A 17,313-nucleotide genomic window follows, 5' to 3' on the forward strand; every position below is an offset into this window, starting at 1 on the left:
GTGAGACAGGAAACCATCAAAACCTTAGAGGAGAAAGCAGGAAAAGACCTCTCTGACCTCAGCCGTAGCAATCTCTTACTCGGCACATCCCCAAAGGCAAGGGAATTAAAAGCAAAAGTGAATTACTGGGACCTTATGAAGATAAAAAGCTTCTGCACAGCAAAGGAAACAACCAACAAAACTAAAAGGCAACCAACGGAATGGGAAAAGATATTTGCAAATGACATATCGGACAAAGGGCTAGTATCCAAAATCTATAAAGAGCTCACCAAACTCCACACCCGAAAAACAAATAACCCAGTGAAGAAATGGGCAGAAACCATGAATAGACACTTCTCTAAAGAAGACATCCGGATGGCCAACAGGCACATGAAAAGATGTTCAACGTCGCTCCTTATCAGGGAAATACAAATCAAAACCACACTCAGATATCACCTCACGCCAGTCAGAGTGGCCAAAATGAAGAAATCAGGAGACTATAGATGCTGGAGAGGATGTGGAGAAACAGGAACCCTCTTGCACTGTTGGTGGGAATGCAAATTGGTGCAGCCGCTCTGGAAAGCAGTGTGGAGGTTCCTCAGAAAATTAAAAATAGACCTACCCTATGACCCAGCAATAGCACTGCTAGGAATTTATCCAAGGGATACAGGAGTACTGATGCATAGGGGCACCTGTACCCCAATGTTTATAGCGGCACTCTCAACAATAGCCAAATTATGGAAAGAGCCTAAATGTCTATCAACTGATGAATGGATAAAGAAATTGTGGTTTATATACACAATGGAATACTACGTGGCAATGAGAAAAAATGAAATATGGCCTTTTGTAGCAACATGGATGGAACTGGAGAGTGTGATGCTAAGTGAAATAAGCCATACAGAGAAAGACAGATACCATATGGTTTCACTCTTATGTGGATCCTGAGAAACATAACAGAAACCCATGGGGGAGGGGAAGGAAAAAAAAAAAAAAAGAGGTTAGAGTGGGAGAGAGCCAAAGCATAAGAGACTGTTAAAAACTGAGAACAAATTGAGGGTTGATGGGGGGTGGGAGGGAGGGCAGGGTGGGAGGGAGGGCAGGGTGGCTGATGGGTATTGAGGAGGGCACCTTTTGGGATGAGCACTGGGTGTTGTATGGAAACCAATTTGACAGTAAATTTCATATATTAAAAAATAAAAAATAAATAAATAAATAAATAAATAAATAAATGAATAAGTATTGCTACCCTGAAATTTTTACACTTCCATTTTCATGGTAAATGCTTTTCCATTATTTTACTTTAAATGTCTTCAGGTTGAAGTGAACCTCTCGTAGGCAGCATATAGATGAGACTGTTTCATCTATTCTGTCACCCTATGCCTTTTGATGGGGGTATTTGGACAATTTGCATTTAAAGCAATTATGCTAGGGTTCAGTGGCTGGGCCAAGGGTGCAGTTTACAGTAGAAGGCAGCTCTCTCCCTGGAGTGCTGTGGGAAAAGACAAATCCTGCCTGTGTCTGCCACCCCAGGGGCTTGGAGACGAGTTCAGCAGCACAGCCTACAGTAGGAGGAAAAAGCTCCTCCCTGGAGTACTGTGGGAAAATATAAAACCTGCCTGTGTCTGCCTGTGTCTGCCACCCCTGAGGTTCAGAGGCAAGGGTGGTGGCACAGTCTGCAGGAGGAGAAGGTTGTCCTCCCTGAAGTGCAACAGCAGAGACAAAGCCAGCCAGGACCACATATTTTGTCATGTTGAGAGGCGCTTCCTCAGTGCCAGAGTGCATGGAGCAGGACTTTGAATCCTAGGCAAGCACAGAGTCAGTGGAGTTGGCAGAGTGAGAAAGACTGCCCCATCTGCGCCTGCAGCATAGTGAGGATGACTCAAACTGAATCCACCAGTTCCGGCTCAGAGGAGAAGAGACTGGGGGATCACCATATCCCCTCCATCACCACCAAGGTGGGGCCTCAGGGATCACTCCCAGGGCCCATAGTGGAGGTGGGTCCAGACTACACCAAACCACGCCCCTTTGCACTAGGTAACTGCCTATCTACCAGAGTGGGACAGACCCTGCAGACAGCTCCTCCTGACAAGCTCTGCAGCATTGCCTGGATTAACTCTAGGTCAATTCTGGATATATAGATGTATTTCACCCGCCCCACCCCCACCCCCATTTCTCCTTATCTCTTCCCTGCCCTAGGCTGGTTACTCTAGTTATTGGTTTGTCTAAACACACATATTTAATCCATTGTCTTGACATATATATGTTCTACACCTCCTTCTTTACACCCTTTCTCTCTCTCTGAAATAATCAAGCCATTTAGTTTCTCTGGGTAACTTTATTTTCAGTTTGTTTTTACCGCGTCCTTCTTTATTTTCCTTTCTCTCTCTCTGGATTAAACCTTTTAGTGCCTATGCCTAGTCAATGTTTACTTCTGCTTTTTCCTGGCTCCTGTCATTTTTCTCTGTGTATGTGCTCTTCCATCAGCACCACCTCAACCCTCTTCTTTACTTGTACTTGGTGTTTTTGTTTTTGTTTTTGTTTTGTTTTTAGTCTTTAGTATTTTTGTTTTTGTTTATTAGTTTGTTTGTGTTATTTGTGTGTTTGCATAATGTTGTCTTCTGTTTGTCTCTTTTCATTTATAGGGATACTCCAAAGAACAAATCAAAGCATACCTGGTGAAGGGTCCAAAATATCACTATGAGTAGGGTAATAGAATAATAAAAGTCACAACAGAGAGAAAATAACATTCTCTGAAAAAAAAAAAACAACATCTCTTGAAGGGCCAGACCCTGGACAGTGGATGACGACCCTCCTTTAACATAGCAGTGCTTGTAGGTGCAGAGCACACAACAAGCATTTAAAATGCATAAGGAACAGAAAACTAGCCAAAATGATGAAACGGAAGAATTCTGCTCAGAAGAAATCCCAGGAAGTAGCGACAGCTAACACATTGATCAAAACGATTTAAGCAATATAATGGAACAAGAATTTAGAATAATAGTCATAAAATTAATTGCTGGTCAAGAAAAAAAAGCATAGAAGACAGCAGAGAATCTACTGCTACAGAGAACAAGGGACTAAAAAATAGTCATGATGAATTAAAACCTGCTATAAATGAGGTGCAAAATAAAATGGAGGTGGCAACAGTGCGGATTGAAGGGGCAGAAGAGAGAATAGGTGAATTAGAAGATAAAATTATGGAAAAAGAGGAAGATGAAAAGAAGAGAGATTAAAAAAATCCAGGAGTATGAGGAGAGAATTACAGAACGAAGTGATGAAATCCAACGGAACGTTATCCATATCATAGGAATTCCAGAAGAAGAGAGAGAGAAAGGGGTGGAAGGTGTACTTGAACAAATCATAGCTGAGAACTTCCCTGATCTGTGGAAGGAAACAGGCATTGAAATCCAAGAGGCACAGAGACCTCCCTTCTGGTGCAACTTGATTTTCTGCACTACATATCATAGTGAAACTGGCAAAATACAAAGATGAAGAGAGAATTCTGAAAGCAGCTTGGGATACACGGCCCCTAACATACAAAGGTAGACACATAAGGGTAGTAGCAGACCTATGTACTGAAACTTGGCAGGCCAGAAAGGAATGGCAGGAAATCTTCAATGTGATGAAAAGGAAAAATATGCAGCCAAGAATTCTTTACCCAGAAAGTCTGTCATTCAGAATACAAGGAGAGATAAATGTTTTCCCAAACAAAAACTGAAGGAATTCATCACCATTAAACCAGCCCTACAATTGATTTTAAGGGGTATTCTGTGAGTGAAATGTTGCAAGGACCACAAAGTACCAGAGACACCACTAGAAGCAGGAAACTTACAGATATCACAATGACTATAAACCCATATCTTTCAATAATAACACAATGTAAATGGGCTAAATGCTCTAACCAAAAGACATAGAGTATCAGAATGGATAAAAAAAAAACAAGGCCTATCTATTTTCTGTCTATAAGAGACTCATTTTAGACCTGATGACACCTTAAGGTTGTAAGGAGATGGAGAACTATCTATCATGCTACTGGAAGTCAAAAGAAAGCTGGAGTAGCCATACATATACCAGACAAACTAGACTTTGAATTAAAGACTGTAAAATGAGATGAAGAAGAGCATTATCTAACAATTACAAGATCTATCCATCAGGGAGAGTTAACAATTATAAATGTATTTGCACGGAATTCGATAGCACCTATATATATATATAAAACAGTTAATCACAGACATAAGCAACCCTATTGATAAGAACATAGTAATTGCAGGGGACTTTAATACTCCACTTACAACAATTGACAGATCATCTAGACAGAGAATCAATAAAGAAACAAGGGCCCTGAATGATACATTGGATCAGATGAACTTGACAGATATATTTAGAACTCTTCATTCCAAAGCAACTGAATATACTTTCTTCTCGAGTGCAGGATACAAAATCAATGCACAGAAATCAGTTGATTTCTTATACACTAATAATGAAGCAACAGAAAGACAAATAAAGCAACTGATCCCATTCACAATTGCACCAAGAAGCATAAAATACCTAGGAATAAACCTAACCAAAGATGTAAATGATATGTATGCTGAAAACTATAGAAAGCTTATGAAGGAAATTGAAGAAGATATAAAGAAATGGAAAAACATTCTGTGCTCATGGATTGGAAGAATAAATATTGTTAAAATGTCAATATTACCCTAAGCAATCTATACATTCAATGCAATGCCAATCAAAACTGCACCAACATTCTTCTCGAAGCTAGAACAAGCAATCCTAAAATTTGTATGGAACCACAGAAGACCTAGAATAGCCAAAGTAATTTTGAAGAAGACCATAGCAGGAGGCATCAGAATCCCAGACTTTAGCCTCTACTACAAAGCTGTAATCATCAAGACAGCATTGTATTGGCACAAAAATAGACACATAGACCAATGGAATAGAATGGAGGCTCCAGAATTGGACCCACAAAAGTATGGCCAACTAATATTTAACAAAGCAGGAAAGAATATCCAATGGAAAAAAGAGTCTTTTTAACAAATCGTGCTGGGAGAACTGGACAGCAACATGCAGAAAAAAGAAACTATACCACTTTCTGACACCATTCACAAAAATAAAGTCAAAATGGATAAAGAACTTGAATGTGAGACAGGAAACCATCAAAACCTTAGAGGAAAAATCAGGAAAAAACCTCTCTGACCTCAGCTACAGCAATTTCTTACTTGACACATCTCCAAAGGCAAGGCAATTAAATACAAAAATGAACTATTGGGACCTCATGAAGATAGGTTCTCTTCACTGCAAAGGAAACAATCAGCAAAACTAAAAGGGAACCAATGGAATGTGAAAATATATTTGCAAATGACATCCAAAACTCTATAAAGAAGTCACCAAACTCCACACTCAAAAAGCAAATAATCCATTGTAGAAATGGGCAGAAAACATGAATAGACACTTCTCTAAAGAAGACATCCAGATGGCCAACAGGCACATGAAAAGATTCTCAACATCACTCCTCATCTGGGAAATACAAATCAAAACCACACTCAGATACCAACTCACACCCATCAGAGTGGCTAAAATGAACAAATCAGGAGTGTATAGATGCTGGCTATGATGTGGAGAAACGGGAACCCTCTTGCACTGTTGCTGGGGATGCAAACTGGTGCAGCCCCTCTGGAAAACAGTGTGGAGATTCCTCAAAAAATTACAAATAGACCTACCCTATGACCCAGCCATAGCACTGCTAGGAATTTACCCAAGGGATATCGGAGCGCTGATGCATGGGGGGACTTGTAACCCAATGTTTACAGCAGCAGTTTCAACAATAGGCAAATTATGGAAAAAGCCTAAATGTCCAGAAACGAACGAATGGATAAAGAAGATGTGGCTTGTATATACAATGGAAATTTACTTGGCAATGAGAAAGAATGAAATCTGGCCCTTTGTAGCTACGTGGATGCAACTAGAGAGTATTAGGCTAAGTGAAATAAGTCAGGCAGTGGAAGACAGATACCATATGTTTTTACTCATGTATGGATTCTGAGAAACTAAACAGAATACCATGGGGGAGGGGAAGGGGGAAAATAGTTACAGAGAGGGAAGGAGGCAAATCATAAGAGACTCTTAAATACTGGGAACAAACTGAGGGTTGATGGGGGCTGGGGGAAGTGGGTGATGAGCATTGAAGATGGCACCTGTTGGGATGAGCACTGGGTGTTGCATGGAAACCAATTTGACAATAAATTTTATTAAAAAACATAATTAGAAAATGAGATGTAAAATTCTGTTAATTGAAGATGAGATAATTTTATATAGGAAAACGTCTAAAGATTTAATTAAAACAACCATTAAATGTAAGCAAAAAATAGGTTACATTTTCAGAATATAAAATTAACATAAAATTTAGTATTGTTTCTGTAGACTATTATCAAATTATTTGGAAAAAGAAAGACATTAAATGATCATATTTAGAGTGGCATCATACACACACACACACACACACACACACACACACGCACACTAAGGAATTAGTTTAACACAAATGGTTAAAGATCTATATCCTGAAAACAAAACATTGAAAACAAAACCTTGAAAACAAAATAAAGAAATCTAAGACACATATAAATTGAGAAGTATCCCATGTTCAAAGAATGGAAGAATTAATATTGCTTTATATGTTATTACTACCAAAAGCATTATACATATTGAATACAATCTTTACCAAGATTCCAATAGAATTTTTGCTTGGAGAGGAAGATGGTGGCATAATACGAGGATCCTAGGCTTACCACGTTCCATCAACACAAGTAGATAACTATCAAATTCTGCTAAATTCCCCATTAATAGACCTGAACACTGACAGAACTCTTTATAGCTACAAGTAAAGAACAGACCACATCAAGAAGGTAGGAAGGGCAAAGACATTGTTTAGAAGATAAATGGATCATGAATGCTGTGGAGGTGAGGGAGCCATGGTCATGGAGAAAGGTGAGAGAGAGAGAGAGAGAGAGAGAGAGAGAGAGAGAGAGAAAGGAGCACCCAGGGGAATGCACATGGAGAATGTTTCCCCAAAGTCATGTCTTGGAAAATGAGGGTGCTGAATTTTGTGAGTTCTTGCAACCAGCAGTGCTTAAAGCCTGGAATTTCACAGGCTAGCAGGCTTGGCTGGGATAGAACCCAGAGGCCACTGTGCTGCTCCTGGAGAGAACACAGTCCAACAGCTATCTGAAGAGTACCTGAAGCACACAAAAGGGAGATTATCTGCTCTTCTCAGAGCACATCTCTGAGATGAAGCTTTCACAGAGACACCCTTCCAGGCAAAAGGAGCTAGCTATCGTTATTTACCTACCCTGCCCCTCAGCATAAAAACAGAGTTATCTGTGGGAAGCAGCACAGGGCTGACATTGGCTGCCTAACTTGTTTACACCAAGCCCAACCCCCTTTCTCTCTGATGGAACTGCCCTTCTCAGTCATTCTTGCCTCAGTCCCAGTGTAGCTAGTCCCTTCCCCAGAAGACCACCACAAACCTCTGCCCACCTCACGCATCCTGAGCAGAGAGTTCTGAAAGGCCTCAGTTCTAGTAGAGGTGGTTACATGTCTCATTTCACAATCAGAACAGGGCACACCTAGTTCAAACCCACCATTAAGAGAAGGGAAAAAACACTACCCACTTCAGGCAAATAGAGCCTTTCAAGATGACTGGCCTGAAGGATAGAGAAGCTAAAATACAAGAGCAGAGTAAATTCAGGGACATTCCCTGAAGCATCAGGCCAGGGTGCTATATGACATCTTCTTCATAAGGCCATTATTTTCAGGAGCAAGAGACATAAGTGGTTTTTCTAACGCAAAGAAAGCAGAGACTTATGCAAATTGTGAAGACAGAGGAATTTATTCCAAATGAAGAACAAGATAAGATCATGGCCACAGGTCTAAGTGGAACTTACTGATGTAAGTTACTTACATCAGTAACATGCCTGATGGAAAACTTTAAACAATGATCATAAGGATACCCACTTGGCTTGAGAAAAGTATGGAAGACTTCAGTGAGACCCTTACCACAGAGATAAAAGAGTTGAAAAAGGAACTGGTAAGAAATGATAAATGTAATAACAGATTTGAAACAGGCTTAATTCAAAGAACATAAGTCTGGGAGAAGTAGAAGAACAAAAAATGATATAAAAGACAAAATAATGGAAAATAATAGAGATGAACAAAGTGAGAAAGAAGTATGAAGCATGAGAGTAGATGTAGGAAATTCAGTGGCTCCATCAAACATAATAACATTTGTATTATAAGAGTCCCAGGAAAAGAGAGAAAAAAGGGGGCAGAAAATTATGTAAACAAATAAAAGCTGAAAACTTCCATAATCTGGAGGAGGAAACAGACATCCAGTTTCAGGAAGCATAGAAAATTCCCATCCAAATCAACAAAAGCAGGTCAAGACCAAGACATACTGTAATTAAATTTGCAAGATATAATGATAATTAAAGTATCTTGAAAGCATCAAGACAAGAGAAGTCCTTAATTTACAGAGGAACACACATAATGTTAGCTGGAGATTTCTCAACAGAAACTTTCCAAGCCTGAAGGGAGTGACATGCTATATTCAACGTGCTGAATGGGGAATATCTTCAGCTAAGAATGCTCTACTCAGCAATGTTAGCATTCATAATAGAAGAAGATATAAAGTGTTTCCTAGACAAAAACTAAAGGATTTCATGAACACTAGACAAGTCCTGCAAGAAATATTAAATAGGACTGAGTGCAAAGAGACCAAGAGACAAAGACAAGAAAAGATAAGAGGAAACAACAATGGGGGCGTCTGGATGGCTCAGTTGGTTGAGCATCCGACTTCAGCTCAGGTCATGATCTCACGGTCCATGAGTTCGAGCCCCACATCAGACTCTGTGCTGACAGCTCGGAGCCTGGAGCCTGCTTCAGATACTGTGTCTCCCTTTCTCTCTGACCCTCCCCTGTTCATGCTGTGTCTCTCTGTCTCAAAAATAAGTAAACATTATTTTTTTTAAAAAAAGAACAACAATGAAACAAGTAATACAATGACAATAAATACATACCTATCAATAATTACTTTGAATGTAAATACAATAAACAATTGAATCAAAAGACATAGGGTGTCAGAATGGGGAAAAATATGGTCCATCTATATGCTCAGTACAAGAGACACATTGTAGATCTAAAGACATTTGATGATTGAAGGTGCAGGGATGGAGAAATATTTATCATGCAAATTTGTATCAAAAGAAAGCCAAGTAGCAATACTTCTGTCAGACAAACTAGATTTTAAAATAAAGACTGTAAGAAGAGAGAAGCAATAAGCACTATACTATCATTAAGAGGACCATATGACAAGAAGATATAATAATTGTAGATATTTATGCACCCAACATGAGTGGGCCTAAATATATAAAACTATTAATAATGAACATAAAGGAACTAATTGATAATAATACAATAATAGTAGTAGACTTTAACATCCAAATAACATCTATGGAAAGATCATCTAAATAGAAAATCAACAAGGAAACAATTTCTTTGAATGACAAACTGGACCAGATGGGCTGAAAAGATATCTTCAGAATATTCAATCTTGTAACTGCAGAATACACATTCTTTTCAAGTACACATTCTCCAAAGTAGATTACTTATTAAGTCACAAATCAAGGCTCAACAAATACAAAAATATTGAGATCATACCATGAACCTTTTCTGACCACAACACTATGAAACTAGAAGTAAGTCAACCACAAGAAAATATCTGGAAAGGCCACAAATATATGCTACTAAACAATGAATGGGTCAACCACAAAATCAAAAAAGAAATAAGAAATATATGGGAAAAAATAAAAATGTAAACTCATTAATACAAAAGTTTGGGGATACAGCAAAAGTGTTCATATAAAGGAAGTATATAACAATAAAAGTCTACCTCAACAAGCAAGAAAAATCTCAGATGAAGAACATGACCTTACATCTAATGGACTTACAAAAGGACCAAAAATGAAGACTAAATCCAGCAGAAGTAGAGAAATAATAAATATTATAGAAAGAATAAATGATATAGAAACTAAAGAAACAATAGAACAAATCAATGAAACCAGGATCTGGTTCTTCGAAAAAATTTATAAAATTGATAAAATCCTTAGTCAGATTTATCAAAAAGGAAGATAATGGGCTAGATGGGTGATGGGTATTAAGGAGGACATTTGTGATAGGCACTGGGCTTTTTTATGTAAGTGATGAATCATTTAATTCTACTCATGAAGCCAGTATTGCACTGTATGTTAACTAAAATTGGAAAAAAAACTTTAAAAAATCAAGAGAAAGGACTCACATAAATAAAATCATAAATGTAAGAGGAGAAATAACAACCACAACTACAGAAATACAAAGAATTGTAGAAGAATATTGTGAAAAACTGTATGTCAACAAATTGAACAACCTAGAAGAAAAGGACAAATTCCTAGAAAAATACAGACTATCAAAATCAAAACAGGGAGAAATAGAAAACTTGGACAGACCAATAATCAGCAAATAAATTTAATCAGTAATCAAAATTTGGGAGAAACACAAGTCCAGGGTCAGATGGCTTCACAGTGCAATTCTACAAAATATATATTTTTTTAATTCAAATTTTATTTTCCAGGGCTCAACAGCTCTCCCTCCCAGTGTCCTCTTGCCCTCCCGCTCTCCAAGCAGAGCTGTTGCCTTTTAACATTCCAGTTGTTAAGTCCCGCTGGCTGTCAGAACTCATGGAATCCGGCCCTTCCACTTCTGCAAGCCAGACTTCAGGGGCTCTGCCTTGCCTAGCGGGCTGCCCCTCCACCGCCCCGGTTTCCTCTCGCCAGTCCATGTAGCATGCACCGACTCTTCGCCCTTCCAACCCTCTTCCCTGGGACTCTTGTCAATGCCTGGCTCCAAAGAGTCCCTTCTGCTAGTCTTCTGGTGGTTTTCTGGGTTAATTAGACAGACGTTGGTGGAATCTAAGTGATCAGCTGGACAAGGTGAGCCCAGCGTCCTCCTATGACATGATCTTCCCTCTCCAGCTCATTTTAGACCTGAGTACACCTTCAAATTGAAAGTGAGGAGATGGAGAACTATCTATCATGCTACTGTAAGTTAAAAGAAAGCTGGAGTAGCCTACTTATATCAGACACACTAAACTTTAAATTAAAGGCTGTAACAAGAGATGAAGAAGGGCATTATATAATAATTACAGGGTCTATCCATCAGGAAGCGCTAAAAATTATAAATGTCCATGTGCCAAATACGGGAGCCAAATGCTGGCGAGGATGTGGAGAAACGGGAACCCTCTTTCACTGTTGGTGGGAATGCAAACAGGTGCAGCTGCTCTGGAAAACAGTGTAGAGGTTCCTCAAAAAATTAAAAATAGATCTACCCTATGTCCCAGCAATAGCACTGCTAGGAATTTACCCAAGGGATGCGGGAGTGCTGATGCATAGGGGCACTTGTACCTCAATGTTTATAGCAGCACTTTCAACAATACCCAAATTATGGAAAGAGCCAAAATGTCCATCAACTGATGAATGGATAAAGAAATTGTGGTTTATATACACAATGGAATATTATGTGACAATGAGAAAGAATGAAATATGGCCTTTTGTAGCAACGTGTATGCAACTGGAGAGTGTTATGCTAAGTGAAATAAGTCAGGCAGAGAAAGACAGATACCATATGTTTTCACTCTTGTGTGGATCCTGAGAAACTTAACAGAAGACCATGGGGGAGAGGAGGGAAAAAAAGGTTAGAAAGGGAGGGAGACAAAAAAAAAGACTCTTAAAAACTGAGAACAAACTGAGGGTTGGTGGGTGGTGGGAGGGAGGGGAGGGTGGGTAATGGGTGTTGAGGAGGGTACCTTTTAGGATGAGCACTGGATGTTGTGTGGAAAACCATTTGACAATGAATTTCATATTAAAAAATAAATAAATTTTATTTAGTTAATATACAGTGCAATATTGTTACTACCAAAAAGCGCAATATTGGTACTACCAAACATTTAAAAAATACTTAATATCTATTATAAAACTATTCCAAAAAATAGAAGAAGAAAGAAAACTTCCAAACTCAGGCTATGAGTTCAGCATTAACCTGATACCAAAATTATGTAAGACCCCACTAAATGGCCGCCTGGGTGGCTCAGTCAACTGAGTCTCTGACTCTTGATTTTAGTTTAGGTCACTATCCCAGCGTGGTGGAATCAAGATCAAGATTGGACCCTGCACGGAGGGTGAAGCCCGCTTAAGAGTCTGTCTCCTCTCTCTCTCTCTCTCTTTCTCTCTCTGTGTGTGTGTGTGTGTGTGTGTGTGTGTGTTTTCCACTGAGCCTCTCCCTACTTGCACTCTCTTTCTCCCTCTTAAAAAAAGACTCCACTAAGAAAGAGAACTATAGACCAATACCCCTGATGAACATAGATGCAAAAATTCTCAATAAAATACAAACAAACCTAATCCAACAATACATTTTATTTTTTTATTTTTATTTTTTTTATTTTTTTATTTTTTTAATATATGAAATTTATTGTCAAATTGGTTTCCATACAACACCCAGTGCTCATCCCAAAAGGTGCCCTCTTCAATACCCATCACCCACCCTCCCCTCCCTCCCACCCCCCATCAACCCTCAGTATGTTCTCAGTTTTTAACAGTCTCTTATGCTTTGGCTCTCTCCCACTCTAACCTCTTTTTTTTTTCCTTCCTCTCCCCCATGGGTTTCTGTTAAGTTTCTCAGGATCCACATAAGAGTGAAACCATATGGTATATGTCTTTCTCTGTATGGCTTATTTCACCTAGCATCACACTCTCCAGTTTCATCCACGTTGCTACAAAGGCCATATTTCATTCTTTCTCATTGCCACGTAGTATTCCATTGTGTATATAAACCACAATTTCTTTATCCATTCATCAGTGGATGGACATTTAGGCTCTTTCCATAATTTGGCTATTGTTGAGAGTGCTGCTATAAACATTGGGGTACAAGTGCCCCTATGCATCAGTACTCCTGTATCCCATGGATAAATTCCTAGCAGTGCTATTGCTGGGTCATAGGGTAGGTCTATTTTTAATATTCTGAGGAACCTCCACACTGCTTTCCAGAGCGGCTGCACCAATTTGCATTCCCACCAACAGTGCAAGAGGGTTCCCGTTTCTCCACATCTTCTCCAGCATCTATAGTCTCCTGATTTGTTCATTTTGGCCACTCTGACTGGCGTGAGGTGATATCTGAGTGCGGTTTTGATTTGTATTTCCCTGATGAGGAGAGACGTTGAATATCTTTTCATGGGCCTGTTGGCCATCCGGATGTCTTCTTTAGAGAAGTGTCTATTCATGGTTTCTGCCCATTTCTTCACTGGGTTATTTGTTTTTCGGGTGTGGAGTTTGGTGAGCTCTTTATAGATTTTGGATACTAGACCTTTGTCCGATGTGTCATTTGCAAATATCTTTTCCCATTCCGTTGGTTGCCTTTTAGTTTTGTTGGTTGTTTGCTGTGCAGAAGCTTTTTATCTACATAAGATCCCAGTAATTCACTTTTGCTTTTAATTCCTTGCCTTTGGGGACGTGTCGAGTAAGAGATTGCTACGGCTGAGGTCAGAGAGATCTTTTCCTGCTTTCTCCTCTAAGGTTTTGATGGTTTCCTGTCTCACATTCAGGTCCTTTATCCACTTTGAGTTTATTTTTGTGAATGGTGTGAGAAAGTGGTCTAGTTTCAACCTTCTGCATGTTGCTGTCCAGTTCTCCCAGCACCATTTGTTAAAGAGACTGTCTTTTTTCCATCGGATGTTCTTTCCTGCTTTGTCAAAGATGAGTTGGCCATACGTTTGTGGGTCTAGTTCTGGGGTTTCTATTCTATTCCATTGGTCTATGTGTCTGTTTTTGTGCCAATACCATGCTGTCTTAATGATGACAGCTTTGTAGTAGAGGCTAAAGTCTGGGATTGTGATGCCTCCTGCTTTGGTCTTCTTCAAAATCACTTTGGCTATTCGGGGCCTTTTGTGGTTCCATATGAATTTTAGGATGGCTTGTTCTAGTTTCGAGAAGAATGCTGGTGCAATTTTGATTGGGATTGCATTGAATGTGTAGATAGCTTTGGGTAGTATTGACATTTTGACAATATTTATTCTTCCAATCCATGATCAGGGAATGTCTTTCCATTTCTTTAAATCTTCTTCAATTACCTTCATAAGCTTTCTATACTTTTCAGCATACAGATCTTTTGCATCTTTGGTTCGATTTATTCCTAGGTATTTTATGCTTCTTGGTGCAATTGTGAATGGGATCAGTTTCTTTATTTGTCTTTCTGTTGCTTCATTGTTAGTGTCTAAGAATGCAACGGATTTCTGTACATTGATTTTGTATCCTGCAACTTTGCTGAATTCATGTATCAGTTCTAGCAGACTTCTGGTGGAGTCTATCGGATTTTCCATGTATAATATCATGTCATCTGCAAAAAGCGAAAGCTTGACTTCATCTTTGCCAATTTGGATGCCTTTGATTTCCTTTTGTTGTCTGATTGCTGATGCTAGAACTTCCAGTACTATGTTAAACAGCAGCGGTGAGAGTGGGCATCCCTGTCGTGTTCCTGATCTCAGGCAAAAAGCTCTCAGTTTTTCCCCGTTGAGGATGATGTTAGCTGTGGGCTTTTCATAAATGGCTTTTATGATGTTTAAGTATGTTCCTTCTATCCCGACTTTCTCAAGGGTTTTTATTAAGAAAGGGTGCTGGATTTTGTCAAAGACCTTTTCTGCATCAACTGACAGGATCATATGGTTCTTCTCTTTTTTTTTATTTATTAATGTGATGTATCACGTTGATTGATTTGTGAATGTTGAACCAGCCCTGCATCCCAGGAATGAATCCCACTTGATCATGGTGAATCATTCTTTTTATATGCCGTTGAATTTGATTTGCTAGTATCTTATTGAGAATTTTTGCATCCATATTCATCAGGGATATTGGCCTGTAGTTCTCTTTTTTTACTGGGTCTCTGTCTGGTTTAGGAATCAAAGTAATACTGGATTCATAGAATGAGTCTGGAAGTTTTCCTTCCACTTCTATTTCTTGGAATAGCTTGAGAAGGATAGGTATTATCTCTGCTTTAAACGTCTGGTAGAACTCCCCTGGGAAGCCATCTGGTCCTGGACTCTTATTTGTTGGGAGATTTTTGATAACCGATTCAATTTCTTCGCTGGTTGTGGGTCTGTTCAAGCTTTCTATTTCCTCCTGATTGAGTTTTGGAAGAGTGTGGGTGTTTAGGAATTTGTCCATTTCTTCCAGGTTGTCCAGTTTGTTGGCATATAATTTTTCATAGTATTCCCTGATAATTGTTTGTATCTCTGAGGGATTGGTTGTAATCATTCCATTTTCATTCATGATTTTATCTATTTGGGTCATCTCCCTTTTCTTTTTGAGAAGCCTGGCTAGAGGTTTGTCAATTTTGTTTATTTTTTCAAAAAACCAACTCTTGGTTTCGTTGATTTGCTGTACAGTTTTTTTAAGAATCTATATTGTTTATTTCTGCTCTGATCTTTATTATTTCTCTTCTTCTGCTGGGTTTAGGCTGCCTTTGCTGTTCTGCTTCTATTTACTTTAGGTGTGCTGTTAGATTTTGTATTTGGGATTTTTCTTGTTTCTTGAGATAGGCCTGGATTGCAATGTATTTTCTTCTCAGGACTGCCTTCGCTGCATCCCAAAGCGTTTGGATTGTTGTATTTTCATTTTCGTTTGTTTCCATATATGTTTTAATTTCTTCTCTAATTGCCTGGTTGACCCACTCAATCGTTAGTAGGGTGTTCTTTAACCTCCATGCTTTTGGAGGTTTTCCAGACTTTTTCCTGTGGTTGATTTCAAGTTTCATAGCATTGTGGTCTGAAAGTATGCATGGTATGATTTCAATGTTTGTATACTTATGAAGGGCTGTTTTGTGACCCAGTATATGATCTATCTTGGAGAATGTTCCATGTGCACTCGAGAAGAAAGCATATTCTGTTGCTTTGGGATGCAGAGTTATAAATATATCTGTCAAGTCCATCTGATCCAATGTGTCATTCAGGGCCCTTGTTTCTTTATTGACCATGTGTCTAGATGATCTATCCATTTCTGTAAGTGGGGTGTTAAAGTCCCCTGCAATTACCACATTCTTATCAAGAAGTTTGCTTATGTTTGTGAGTAATTGTTTTATATATTTGGGGGCTCTGGTATTTGGCCCATAGACATTTATAATTGTTAGCTCTTCCTGATGGATAGACCCTGTAATTATTATATAATGCCCTTCTTCATCTCTTGTTACAGTCTTTAATTTAAAGTCTAGTTTGTCTGATATAAGTATGGCTACTCCAGCTTTCTTTTGGTTTCCAGTAGCATGATAAATAGTTCTCCATCCCCTCACTCTCAATCTAAAGGTGTCCTCCATTCTAAAATGAGTCTCTTGTAGACAGCAAATAGATGGGTCTTGTTTTTTTTATCCATTCTGATACCCTATGTCTTTTAGTTGGCGCATTTAATCCATTTACATTCAGTGTTATTATAGAAAGATACGGGTTTAGAGTCATTGTGATGTCTGTGTTTTATGCTTGTAGTGATGTCTCTGGTACTTTGTCGCACAGGATCCCCCTTAGGATCTCTTGTAGGGCTGGTTTAGTGGTGACGAATTCCTTCAGTTTTTGTTTGTTTGGGAAGACCTTTATCTCTCCTTCTATTCTAAATGACAGGCTTGCTGGATAAAGGATTCTCGGCTGCATATTTTTTCTGTTTAGCACACTGAAGACCTCGTGCCAATCCTTTCTGGCCTGCCAAGTTTCAAAAGAGAGATCAGTCACGAGTCTTATAGGTCTCCCTTTATATGTGAGGGCACGTTTATCCCTTGCTGCTTTCAGAATTTTCTCTTTATCCTTTTACTTTGCCAGTTTCACTATGATATGTCGTGCAGAAGATCGATTCAAGTTACGTCTGAAGGGAGTTCTCTGTGCCTATTGGATTTCAATGCCTTTTTCCTTCCCCAGTTCAGGGAAGTTCTCAGCTATTATTTCTTCAAGTACCCCTTCAGCACCTTTCCCTCTCTCTTCCTCCTCTGGGATACCAAGTATGCGTATATTATTTCTTTTTAGTGTATCACTTAGTTCTCTAATTTTCCCCTCATACTCCTGGATTTTTTTATCTCTCTTTCTCTCAGCTTCCTTTTTTTCCATAACTTTATCTTCTAGTTCACCTATTCTCTCCTCTGCCTCTTTAATCCGAGCTGTCGTCGTTTCCATTTTGTTTTGCATTTCGTTTAAAGCGCTTTTCAGCTCCTCGTGACTGT

The 17,313-nt window shown here is 39.0% G+C and overlaps 2 long non-coding RNA genes across 3 annotated transcripts in view; one reads left to right on the forward strand and one right to left on the reverse strand.

Annotated features, from left to right (window-relative positions):
- The window catches only part of LOC125932196 (uncharacterized), an 89,198-nt gene extending 82,947 nt beyond the window's left edge, over positions 1-6,251 (forward strand). For both annotated transcript variants that reach the window (XR_007460552.1, XR_007460550.1), the window contains one exon: positions 2,622-6,251. This is a non-coding gene — a long non-coding RNA (uncharacterized LOC125932196). The remainder of the gene's footprint in view (positions 1-2,621) is intronic.
- Positions 1-17,313, reverse strand: part of LOC125932197 (uncharacterized) — a 100,115-nt gene that overhangs the window by 40,824 nt on the left and 41,978 nt on the right. The gene's annotated exons all lie outside the window — the stretch shown is intronic.

This window comes from Panthera uncia, chromosome X (genome assembly GCF_023721935.1).
Source record: "Panthera uncia isolate 11264 chromosome X, Puncia_PCG_1.0, whole genome shotgun sequence".
Taxonomy (NCBI): domain Eukaryota; kingdom Metazoa; phylum Chordata; class Mammalia; order Carnivora; family Felidae; genus Panthera; species Panthera uncia.